The sequence below is a fragment of the Bos grunniens genome, chromosome 18 (genome assembly GCF_055505025.1).
Source record: "Bos grunniens cultivar Pamir isolate PY7600 chromosome 18, Bosgru_T2T1.0, whole genome shotgun sequence".
In the NCBI taxonomy this organism is placed as follows: domain Eukaryota; kingdom Metazoa; phylum Chordata; class Mammalia; order Artiodactyla; family Bovidae; genus Bos; species Bos grunniens.
This window is the reverse complement of record NC_141182.1, coordinates 40,587,583-40,599,077: the sequence shown is the minus strand read 5'-3', so window position 1 is coordinate 40,599,077 and position 11,495 is coordinate 40,587,583. Positions and strand designations below refer to the sequence as shown.

General features: G+C 50.4%; 1 long non-coding RNA gene across 2 annotated transcripts; it reads left to right on the top strand.

The window, feature by feature from the left end:
• The first annotated feature begins 1,071 nt into the window (after window positions 1–1,071).
• LOC147353549 (uncharacterized) lies at window positions 1,072–10,417 on the top strand. Of its 2 annotated transcripts, XR_015145136.1 has the most exons (4): window positions 1,097–1,290; window positions 5,213–5,303; window positions 7,919–8,009; window positions 9,362–10,417. It is a non-coding gene; the product is annotated as an uncharacterized LOC147353549 (long non-coding RNA). The 2 variants fall into 2 exon arrangements; XR_015145135.1 differs by lacking the exon at window positions 7,919–8,009 and having other exon boundaries at window positions 1,072–1,290.
• The last annotated feature ends 1,078 nt before the right edge of the window (window positions 10,418–11,495 follow it).

Sequence of the window (11,495 nt, the reverse complement as noted above, 5' to 3'; positions counted from 1 at the left end):
TTGTTTTCTATGTTGATGATGGTTTGACAGTAATATTTAACAGAATGGATGAACTTTGAGGACATTAGACAAAGTGAGACAAGTCAGACAGAGAATGACAAATACTGTAGGAGAGCCCTTATATGTGAAATCTAAATTTAAAAAAAAAAAGGAAAAACTGAACGCAAGCCCGGTTCAGTGACTAGGGGAATGGCGATGTTATTCACTGAGCAGGAGATCTGGGGAGAAACCTGATGCCAAGAGCTGACTCATTTGAAAAGACCCTGATGCTGGGAAAGATTGAGGGCAGGAGGAGAAGGGAACGATAGAGGATGAGATGGTTGAATGGCATCACTGACTCGATGGACATGGGTTTGGGTGAACTCCGGGAGTTGGTGATGGACAGGGAGGCCTGGCGTGCTGCGGTTCATGGGGTCGCAAAGAGTCGGACACGACTGAGCGACTGAACTGAACTGAGGTTCCACTTCAGATGTATTTATTCAGAGAGGCTTGTGGAACATCCAGTGAGGGGTCGAGTGGGCATCTGGATGGAAGGATATGGAGCTGAAGGCAGTGGTCTCGGATGTGAGACAGCTTTAGGTGTAACGCGTCCAAGCGGTTATTGGTGAATAAGTCACAAAGCACTTATAAAAGTGCCTAGCACGTGTGTGCTAACTACTGGTAGAACTATCGGACTACCCGCACAGAAGTGGAAGTTAAACCAGAGAGTGGACCAAGTCTCCCAGAGTCAGCCTAGATGCCAGCGGTTCTGAGGCCGGAGACCTGTGCAACATCAACTGTGGGGCGGCAGAGGACGTCAAGGAGACAGGAGGAAGGCCGGCTGAGGAAGTCAAGGGGACAAAATCAAGGAGCCGGGAGTGGCTCTACTGAGATTGTACAGGAATCTGGGACTGAATGTACACTTCCGCTAATGACCGAGCTTCAACGAGTTCCACCTCTCCTGGAAGGATCTAGCCAACTGCTACCTGCATTAGAGCCCAGAGCTGTTGCGCCGCGGCACTGACAAGGCCCGCCACGCCCCCGGAACGGCCACGCCCCCGGGCCCAACCTGAAGGAGCGCGTGCGCAGGAAGGGCCCCGCCCGCGGGCCCGCCCCCATCCGCCCCGGACCCGCCCCTTCCCCTGGGCGCCCTCTGAGGAGCCCTCGCCCCTGGGCCCGCCCCCAGTAGCTCTGGTCCCGCCCCTCCCTTGGGGCGCACTCCGTATAGCGTCTCTGAGTTGGACTGGACCCATGGCTCATCCCGTTTCGGTGCGGATCCAGCGCAGCGCCCGCGCCCGGCGTGCCTAAAGAGTGAGCAGCCTGTTTAGTCTCCTGGGCAGGCATCGGGGCGGCGTGAGGTCGCGCTCGGTGTCTCCAGCGCGGAGCAGCCGTACCGACAGCTTTCAGCCGCGAGCCAGTAGCCTCAGAGGGGCGGGAGCGGGGGCGGAGCCCGGGCACGGTGGGTGGGTCGGCATCACGTGGGTAAACATGCCGCACGTGGAGCGCAGCCTGAGCCCTGAAGGTGGTGTCAGCTAGCTGCTTGCAGAGAGTCGGGCAGGCTGCTGCGGCGCGCGGCCGGTAGGCTGGGAGGCAGAGGCCAGGCCCAAGCCCGCGTGCGCCCCACTGAGGCTCAGTTCCTTCCATTCAGCTAAACCCCTGCTAGCAATGGCAGGCACTGAGGTCGGCGCAGCAGTGTCAGGCCCTGGTCTAAAGGACGGTAATAAACCTTTAGATAGTGCCTGACCTCACTATCCCATTCCCAGGGATAGGTAGGCACTATCCCATTTCCCAGATGAGGAAAGCGGAGCCCTCAGCGGCTAAGAATCTTTTCCAAAGCCATGTGGCCAGAAAGTGGTGCATCCAAGATCCCAATGCAGTCAGCCTGGCTCTTTTGTGCAGGGGCCGAGATCCTGCTCCTGGCGTCCTGCTGCCGCCCTTTGGGGCTGGGGCTGGTCTAGGGCACTCCGTGAAGCCTAAGATTCCCAGTTTGTACAATGAGGTAGCAGTGGTGCCCGCTTCCAGAGGAGTCTCAGAGGCGGCGCTCAGCTAATCGTCACGATAGCTTCAGCCAGGGTGTCGTAGTTGAGGGGATGGAGCTGGCGGGGACCTCTGGCCCTCCTTCTGGCCCACCCTGCTCTTGCCTGAGCCGGGGGTCGTCAGCGCCCCCTGCAGCGGCGCGCTGGGCACTCGGGAGCAGTCAGCGCTCCTTCCCAGAGCCGACTTCCACTCAGGCCCTCCTCCCTCCTTTCTCCTCCTCTTCCTCCTCCGCTTCCTCCATCTCTCTTCCTCCTCCTCCGTCCGCGCCGCGTGACCTGGAGCGCAGCTCGCAGAGTCGGTGGCCGCCAGGGGGCCGGGGTGGCCTGGGAGGGGCGGGCAGAGTGCGCAGGTTTCTTTAAAGAGAGTGTCCTGGGCACAGGAGCTGAGCTGCCCGGCTCCAGGGCGGGTAACAAGCGCCCTTCCCAGGGCCGTGCAGCCGGGCACCCTAGGAGCCACCATAGGGCCCAAAGTACCAGAAAGCAGATATTTGGGCCCCAACCTTCGGTTTGGTTTTGGGGTTCATGTAAACTGGTTAATGGAATAACCAGGCCCCGGCTTTTCATGAAGTGCAGCCACGGACCCTGAAACCAGTGTCTGTCGTGCCCGCTCCCCAACCCCATGACCTTGGACAAGTTGCTGAATCTCCCTCTATCTGTACCTTTTGTTTGAAACGGGGTTGTGGGAGAATTAAATGACTAAACTAGAACCTTAACAACAGTGCCGTGCACACTGTTGGGAGCATTCAGGCCAGGACTAAGAACTTGGTTTCTTGCTGTCTGAATCGAAACCCAAACCTTGAGGTCAGTTCTTCTCTAAAGATCTTTTTTATGGAAGGTACTGTGAATGCACCATTGAACAGCCACTTGCCCTGATCCAGTCCCTGAGACGTGTCAGGGCAGTCACACAAGCCTGTGTGGTGGCCCAGAAACTGAAGCCTTCTATTTGCCTCCTCCCAGCTCACTTACCTACTAACCAGTATCAGCATGTCTGTCTCTGATAATGCTACTTGCTTTGTCCCCACCCCCATCCCAGGACCAAGGGCCACGCATGTTTGGCTGCCCCTGTTTGGATAGTACCTCCCTGAACTGTGGTGGAATGTTGGATTCATACCTTTATTCTACTAAAGAGGGCAAGTCTATGCGCAGTGGTCTTCTGGGTGGCAAACAAACGCTTTGTGCGTGAGAGGCACAGGCTAGGTGCTTTGGCTAGTGAGGACCTTCCTGATCTCTGTCTTTTTTCCTCCAGGCCAGACTGGGGATCTTGGGTACTGGTCTAAGGAAGAGGAAGATGGAAGTAAAACATAGGGAAACCTAGCAGACACCAGAGAGGAAAATTGCAGGGTTTGAGTGTGAAGCAGACTTCAGTGTTAGGCTGCTCCTACCCTGAGACCAGGTGTGGGGCAGGCTTTCCCACAGGAGTGTCTAGAACCTTCTCTGCATCTTGGACCTGGCATAGAGACCAGCACTGTGGAGTCAAGGGCGCTTAAGGGTTGAATAACAGTGGCCACACACCTATAGTGAGATGAACATTGTTGGAAGCAGGATTTTTGCAGCTATCTCAGAGCATGCTCACATCTTGGCTGTCAACCATTGTTTGGGAGAGTTTTGTTATTTGTTTCTGTGTTTGCTCCCGTTTTCTCCACTCTAGCATCCCTTCACCCTGTCTGTGAGACCAGGTAGTTCACATGGCACTAACTCCATCCCGGCTGGCTCCTGCCTGGCTAATCAGAGCACTACATCCTCCTGGCCACAGTGATTAGAGAAGAGATAGGCATGTAACTCACTGGACCCATGAGAATCATCCCCAGGACTTTGGCTAGAGATTGAGGAAGGGCTTGCTGGTAGAAATATCAGCTTGGAGATACTGGCAGATATCACATGGAAGACGAGATCGGCATAGAACAAAGCTGAGCTGAGCAAGGGCATTAGATTCCAGAGGACAGCATGCAAACACCCAGATCCAGCCATGCCTGAGGCTAAATACGTCCCTGGGCTATCCAGAGGTCTGTATCCAAGAATTTCTTTTTTTCTCTTGGCTGTTTGAATTGTGTTTCACTTGCCACTGACTGTCTCTCTGTCATATGACCCTCCACTGGAGCCAAGACCACAGCCACCATTTCTGGATGAGAAAGAAATGTGAGCCTTGGGTACTCAGGGTCACATGGCTCCTCAGAGGTGGACCCAGCCTAGAAGTGTCTCTCCTGGTGTCTCTAGCAGGGGCTTCTGCCTCCTCTGGCCTCTCTCTAGACCCCCTGCCCTGGCCTCCTTCTATGGCCTTCCTGATCAGTGGGTGTGTGGCCACCCAGCCCACAGGTGACCTCGACTCTGTGTTTGCTGGGCTTGTACCCTCTAGGTCTGTCTTGTCTATAACTGTATCTTCTGGGCCCAGCATAGACGCTCTTGGAAAATACTGGTGGAGAGAATTAATGGGAATTGTAATTCCTGTGGCCTGCTGGGATTTGAAGGTAGAGATTTCAGAAAATCAGGAACCCCCAGAGCTCCCTCTCTCCCACCCTGACACCTGCCCTTGACATGCATGGCAGCCTCATGCCCCAACTTTTACTGACTACCTCAAAACCCTAGCTGGTGGCTCAACTGGTAAAGAATCTGCCTGCAATGTGGGAGACCTGAGTTCTATCCCTGGGTTGTGAAGATCCCCTGGAGAAGGGAATGGCTACCTACTCCAGTATTCTGGCCTGGAAAATTCCATGGCCATATACGGTCCATGGGATTGCAAAGAGTCCATGGGTTTGCAAAGAGTCGGACACAACTGAGCGACTTTCACTCAAAACCCTCAACAATTTCCCTGCACCATCTCATGTATGGCCATGTGGCCAGTCTTGGGTAGTTGAGTGAGGAATGAGTTTTCACTCTTCTTCCCCACCTTGGATCTCCCTGCCCGACTCCAAAGGCGCAGGCACCACAGAAACACCCTGATAGGCCATGACTGCTCCCCACCAGCACACCAGAAGGGGTGAGTAGAATTGTTCAAGAGGTGAGGGCTTGCTGCCCATAAGCAGGCTGTGCATCTCCTGAAATGTGCAGCAGCACATCTGCCCAGAGAAAAAGGGAGGCCCAGAATTGCAAGCTTTTGTTATTTTTACTTTTTGGTGTGAGGGGCCATCTGTGCAGGTTTGAGCTTGTCTGGAGGAAACCAGGATTTGTAGATGAAATTCAAATGTAGGATTACTTTGCAGGCTGTCATGCTGAGACTTTCTCCAGGAGCTGGGGCAGAGTGCTGATATTTTTATAGCAGCAGAGTGTGCCAGAGGCCAGCAGCTGCTCAGGGTAAGTGAGCACATGCGGCCCTCCAGCAACCTCTCAGTGCTGGTCTTCTCTCAGTGTGGGCTTCACCAAGGGTGCCAGCCTGGGTCACCAGCTATGCAGATGGGCCCCCACTGCCTGTGAAGACGGGGCTTAGAGGGTAGAAAGGCAGGTACAGCAGGAAGGAGGTTGGCAGTGCTAGAGAGTGGGAGCCAAAGCAGCTCTGACCCCCTCCATCGTCACCATCAGTTCCTCCCAAAACAACCTCAATAAACACTAAGATGCAGATGCAGCCTCAGGATATACCACAGCCCCTACCTTCAGCTGCAGGGCACTCTTAAGCCTCCTGCTTAGAAATTCCACAACTGCCCTGCCTGAGCTACAGGTGGATATGACCACATTGGGATCCCTTCTAGGGTCTTCCCACAAACCAGGGCTGCCTGGCATGGGGATGAGGGCACATGCCAATGTGAAATGTACAGGAGAGCCATCCAAACCCCATCCTGAAAGCCCTCTGAGGGGTGTTCCAGGTGAGGGTCTGGTACAGGGCTCTGCAGCTTGTACACCACCCCATGCATCCTGGGCTAATGAAGTTGGTGTTCAGACAATGGCAGAGGTGTCAGGCATGCACACTTGCCTCATTCATTTGTAACAGGAAACATTGTTTATCACCTACATGCTTTCCTTGGGCTTCTCTCCTGGGCCAGAGGTGCAGCAGCACATTATGGGGTAGCATAAGAAGAAGAAGGAGAAAAAGACATTGAGGTTTATCACACTGGAGTGTGGAAACTCTTCAAGGCCATTGCTGACAGCTCCTCCTGGGTTCCGAGGTGGAAGGATGACAGCAGACATGGGCAAATAAATGATTCATGACAATTTCATTCACTGCTATGCCCCCGGCACATATACCCTTTCTAACTTATGCTAAAACAACAAAATTTAGTAATAAGAGATAGGGACTGTGGGAGGAAAGCAACTCAACCTCCTTTTTTCTTTCTTCAAAAAGAACCCTTAGGTGAGGTATACCAAATAAAGCAAGAGAATTCCAGAAAAACATCTACTTCTGCTTTACTGACTATGCTAAAGCCTTTGAATGTGTGGATCATAACAAACTGTGGAACATTCTTAAAGAGATGGGAATATCAGACCACCTTACCTACCTCCTGAGAAATCTGTACAGAGGTCAAGAAGCAACAGTTAGAACTGGACATGGAACAACAGACTGGTTCCAAATTGGAAAAGGAGTATGTCAAGGCTGTATATTGTCACCCTGCTTATTTAACTTATATGCAGAAGACATCATGCAAAATGCCAGGCTGAATGAAACAGGAGCTGGAATCGAGATTGCTGGGAGAAATACCAATAACCTCAGATATGCAGATGACACCACCCTTATGGCAGAAAGTGAAGAGGAGCTAAAGAGCCTCTTGATGAAGGTGAAAGAGGAGAGTGAAAAAGCTGGTTTAAAACTCAACATTCAAAGAACAAAGATCATGGCATCTGGTCCCATCACTTCATGGAAAATAGATGGAGAAACAATGACAGACTTTATTTTCTTGGGCTGCAAAATCACTGCAGATCATGACTGCAGCCACAAAATTAAAAGACACTTGCTCCTTGGAAGAAAAGCTATGACCAACCTAGGCAACATATTAAAAAGCAGAGACATTACTTTGTTGACAAAAGTCCGTCTAGTCAAAACTATGGTTTTTCCAGTGGTCATGTATGGATGTGAGAGTTGGACCATAAAGAAGGCTGAGCACTGAACAATTGATGCTTTTGAACTGTAGTGTTGGAGAAGACTCTTGAGGGTCCCTTGGACTGCAAGGAGATCCAACCAGTCCATCCTAAAGGAAATCAGTCCTGAATATTCATTGGGAGGACTGATGCTGATGCTGAAGCTCCAATACTTTGGCCACCTGATGCCAAGAGCTGACTCATTGGAAAAGACCCTGATGCTGGGAAAGGTTGAAGGCAGAAGGAGAAGGGGACAATAGAGGACAAAATGGTTAGATGGCATCAATGACTCAAGGGACATGAGTTTGAGCAAGCTCCAAGAGATGGTGAAGAACAGGGAAGCCTGACATGTCACAGTCTTTGGGGTTGCAAAGAGTGAGACACAACTGAGCGACTGAATAACAAAATACTGCTGTGCACGCACACACACACATACACACACACACACCTTCCCTGCCTGTCACTCCACCCAGAGGACTCATTACCCACATAAGAGTACCTGTACAGGGAGTTATGGAGAAGCAGGGTGGAGGAGGATGGGGGCAGGGCCTGGTTGGGGACACAGCAAATGACCATCGCCAGGCAGGACTGCTGTTGGCATTGCCAGGGAGCGCCAGGGTGCGCAGATGATGGGGGAGGGCCCCAGAGGAGTGCTTCCAGGGCCTTGCTGGGCTCCAGGCTCATGCTGGGCCTGACTAACTGGGCAGACAGACCTTTTCTCTTTTTTTTTGAACAGAAACAAAAGGATGAAATCATTAGCATCAATTGAGCACAGTCAGTGTAGATTACTGAGGTGCCATTGTTGTGAGGATAAAAGAAATGTAATTAATAAAACCCATCCAGACAGCCTTTTGTGCTTCCCATAAATTCTTTATTGGCTTCTGCATCTATCTCGTCCACAGACAAGCCCTCTCTTTCCGCTGCCCTGGACACTGCTAAAATGAATAGTGCAGAAAATCACTCCTGAGATCTGGAAACTCATCTTTTTCCATGGTAATTTGTCTTCTCAAACCTCAGTTTTCTCCATCACAGAGGCAGATTTAGAGCATTTTCCAGTAGCACAGGGCAGAATTCCATTCAGGGAAGAACAAAGCCCACCCTAAGGTCGAGGCTTCTGAGGGAAGCCCAAGGTCCCTCCCACTCAAGACCATGTTCAGGCCAGGAACTTTTCAGGCACCAGCCTTTGGGTAGAGGTCAATTTTCTGGCAGCAGCCCTGGAATCACACCTGCCCAAACTCTGGCCTTGATGTGCCCTAGCTGGGCTGAAGGTCAAAGGTCACCCTGAGGGTCACCAGGAAACCTGGACGCCCAGGAGGAGGTGAGGCAGCTCTCAGCCCCTAGGAGGCTTTCCGCCACCTGCTTGCCAGTCTGACGTCTGCAGCATGCTGTTGCCTTCCTGACATCTAGAGAAACGAAACTCCTTTGCATGGCAGGAAGTAGGGGGTGGCTCCCTAAAGTGTGATTGCGAACCTGAAAATACCCTAAACCCATCTCTTATCACCACCTGGAAGACTAGAGTCTGAAGAGAAACAGAAAGCAATGCAACCCCTCAGAGGCACGTGCTGTGGCCACACTGCCCACTGGGTGGGTGAGGAACCAGAGGCCCAGGGCAGGCAAATGATGAGCTAAAAGCCCTATATACCTTTGAGTGATGGCCAGCTGAAATTCTCCTGTAAAATCCAGAAGTCTGAAACTTTTCTGTGGGAGCCAGGCAGATAAAGAACATACCTTTGGACACCAAGACATTTTGTCCTGAAAATTAAACCTGTTCAAATATTCTGTGCTTCAGAGAGAAATTTGCCCTCTGTGCCACTTCTCTTGAGACATTCCACTTTCTTGATCTATACTGTTTTCTCACTTTTGATAGAGTCATGGGTTGCCTAAGTAAAGATCAAAGCAGCGGGTCCTGCGAGGCAGCAGGGAGTGTGGTGGGAACGCTGGTTCTCTGCAGACTGATGGTGCTGCCCAGATCTGGGAGCCATGTCTGTATGTGAACTCTCCCAAGTTTTAAATGTTGGCTCAAATGTTTTCAAACCCCTTTTGCAGCCCAGACACAACAAACCCGGCGCACCAGCATAGGACATACAGCCCTGAGGTGGCACCTCTAGATCCGTTCTGTCTGCTGCAGGGACCCCCACAGCCTCTGGGATGGAGTACACAGAATTCCAAGGGACTCACTTCAGACCAAGTCATTACCTCACACAGATCGAATGTTCACTGCTCATCTCTTAACAAGAGAGAGCGCGGTTAGGTGTTTAGCAAGGGAGACACAGAGAACCTTCTGGATGACCTAGGCTGTAACCGTTAGGATATGTTAACTTTGCACTTTTTTTTTTTCTATTAAGGAAGGCACTGCTACGCTGCTTCACCACAGTCTTGGAGAATGGATGATGTCTGTCTGATGATGCACTGGAACCTGGGCACTTGCTTGTCATCCCACTCTTGCAATCCTCCCAGGAACTATGTGGCTCCTTTGCTCAGAGAAGGACTGCTCAGAGAAGGCAGAGACAGAGGCCTGACTCTTTCCTGTTGATGTTTAGCTTTTCAATCTTAATGTTAGTAGCATACATTCTCCTGAGCATGGAAGAGAAGAAACTTAATGAAAGTGATTATACATGTAAGGATCAATCCATGTACACATGGAGAAAATATTTAATGTGCTAGACCCTGAAATTATGTGCTAAGCAATGAAATAAATTGGCAAGCCACCACTGAAAAGTAAAAACAAAACAGCAAGTTTTTATGTGCATTTTAAACTACTTAGAGATGATACAGTTGAAGGAAACAGCAAATATTTTCATTTATTCATATGTTAGTTGTATGAACAGAAAAAATTCTGGAGCAATGTACACTCTTTTAACACCAAAACAGAATGGCATTTCTGGGGAGTTTTCACTTTTGATGTTGTATGTGTTTGTAGTATTCTAACATTATAACAAATATGCTGCACTATTGCAATTATAGGAAAACCAGTAAAGTTAAATAACAGCAATTTTACTGGGAAAAAAAGATGACATTACCAAAAAGCTGGAGCAGATGTGGGAAGGCAGGAACTCTCACACTCCTCACCTGGGAGAATAAATTGGCACAACTTGGGGAAGTAACCGATCACATCTAGCAAGTTGCAACAGCACATCCCCTTTGACATGGCAATTCCCCATCTAGGAATGTGTCCTAGGGAGTTAATATACATGGCACACGTGTGCACAAGATGTGGACTGCAGCACTGTCTGCGATGGTGAAAAAAACTGGAAACCTACACATATACATGTAGAAGGTATACGCTGTGGCATGCTCACTGAAGAGGAAACTTATCACAGTTGAAAATGAGTAAACCCTATCCTACAGGTATCAACGTGGATAAATGTTGAAAATAAAGTTGAAAAAGATAGCAAGTGGTATTATGATGTGTAAGGGTTTTTTTGTTTGTTTTTTTGTTTTGGCTGCATGAGCTATTCACTGTGGTATGCGGGTCTCTCTCTAGTTGTGGCTCATAGACTCTAGAGCATGGGCTCAGGAGTTGCGGCCCAAAAGGTTAGTTGCTCCAAGGCAGATGGACTCTTCCCAGACCATGGATCGAACCCACATCCCTTGTGCTGGAAGGCAGATTCTTAACCAGTGACCACCAGGAAAGTCCTGATGTGTGAAGTTCTATTACACTTATGTGAATTTTAAAAACACCCAAAGCAGTGTTTCTGTAAATCTATTGCTTATGAATCCAGATATAAATGATAGAATTCTAAATATAGGTGTGGAAATCATCCACCTGGACCTCAGGGTGGTGGTTTCCTTTGAGGAGGAAAGAGACACTGTGGGATTAGGGAGGGTTACCACGGGGCCAGCCAGTGTGTCTGTGTGAGAAGTCAAGGGAGGGCAAAAGGTTTTTGGAAGGAAGGTGGGGTCAGCCGTGCTAAGTGTGGCAAAGATGCCCCGTGAGATGAAGGCTAAAGAGTACCACATGACCATTAGCTTTGCCACATGGCCATCTCAAGTGGCCTTGGCAGGGTAGTGTGTGGTGAGCGGGGCAGAAGCCCCACTGGAGGAGCTTGAAGGAGGAGGGACAGCAGGTGTATATGATACTTTCCAGGAGGCTGCCCAGGAAGGGCAGGAGTGAGATGGAGCTGAAGCCTGGGGAGGGCCAGGGAGCAGGCTTGCAGGGAGGAGCCTATGGAGGCTCAGAGCACCTCAGAGCAAGTGCCACGTGTTCCTGGAGTCCCCACTGCAGGGCTACTCCCGGCTCAGGCCTCAGTCTGACTGCCTACCTTTGTATTACCACCACCAGCAGCAGCAATAATAGCAAGGGCAACCATCTATTACTGTTTCTTTTTAATGTTCTACGTGCTAGGCTAAGACTTTTTATGCATTCTCCTGTTTAACCTCTCTTTTAACTTATGGAACAAAGACTGTTATTATCATCCCCATTTCACATCTGAGGATTACTAGGCTTGGAGAACTTAAGCATGGTGCCCAAAATCACCT